Below are 1,305 nucleotides of genomic sequence, written 5' to 3'. Positions count from 1 at the left end.
CAGAAAGAACGCCTTTTCTTCTCGCCTCGCAAAACTTGTATCTCATACGCTTTAGACATCTATTAAGAGTATGTAGAGACACATGGTGAAGACCGCATTCTGCTCTTAAGGTTTTAAGGGTAAAAGTACCCTCATTGACACGAAGCCTCTTAATGTTCACCTCTATAAGTCGCTCGTCTCGCGCACAGAGCTTCTTTGGTCGTCCCGGCGACTTCTTCACTCCTATCGCTTTCCTTCCTTTTACACATCTATACACGGTCGCCCGTGAAACTCCACATTTCTCGCAAATCTGTCGTACAGTCAGCCCACCATCTTCACGCAGAAACTTTATATATGCTCTCCTTTCGGCGTCTATTTCACCCCGAAACACCATCTTTGCGCCGCCTACTTCTTATGAACAACGTGTTTGATGTCAGAAATGAAAATGCTTAATTTGCATTATTTTCTCACTTCATTGTCATCACTTAGAACCCAATTATGATGCGATAACGCCGATCCCAGTTCAAAATCCATCTTTCTTCTTTCCAATGATACCTTTGCTGGATCTATTTACTGTTCCTTTTACTTGCAGTGCCGAATTATACACAACAACCATCGAGACAAGCAATTGCAAAAAGAGTTGAGACACTCATCGTCAAGAACCCTACAATGCGTGACATAGAGGTCAGCACATCCTCAACCCCCCCTCCCCCCACGCAAAGTTGTTTCCATCTTGATCTAGCATTGAAACTAAAGGCTATAAACATTGAAAAGGGGGAGGGGGAAAGAGGGGCGCTGCGACTTCTCTTTCGGTGTGGTAATAGGGTTTTATGAGGAAGAGATGAAATTTCGACTGAGTGTCTCAACCTTTTTGCAACTGCTTGTAGCTCCTTCCTTCAGGTCAAAAGTAGTGTACAGAGCAAACTGCTGGGATTGCAATGATTTCTACATAGGGAAAACGAAACGCCGATTACGTGACAGAAAAACAGAGGATTTTAAAGCCGTAACTACATATTGTCACGAGTCTGCAATTGCTGATCATGTTTTCTTAACCAACCATAGAATTAAGTGGGATCATTTTGAAATATTAGCAACTGGTCGATCAGAAATGCATTGCAAAATTAAAGAGTCTCTGTTGATCCGTGATCTAAAGCCAGCCTTAAATGAAAACGAGGGTATGGTTGTTCGTACGCACGCAGACTGTATCCAGTATGCTCCATGTATGTGCCTTGAGCTATTTGGTCGTAATATGCCTAGTATTGTGCAGAAGGTAGTTTTCATGTTACGTCATCGCCGCCATGTTGGTGGACCAAAGCCAAAGATCTC

Source organism: Montipora foliosa, chromosome 1, assembly GCF_036669935.1.
Source record: "Montipora foliosa isolate CH-2021 chromosome 1, ASM3666993v2, whole genome shotgun sequence".
NCBI lineage: Eukaryota > Metazoa > Cnidaria > Anthozoa > Scleractinia > Acroporidae > Montipora > Montipora foliosa.
Note: the sequence above shows the minus strand (reverse complement) of the source record.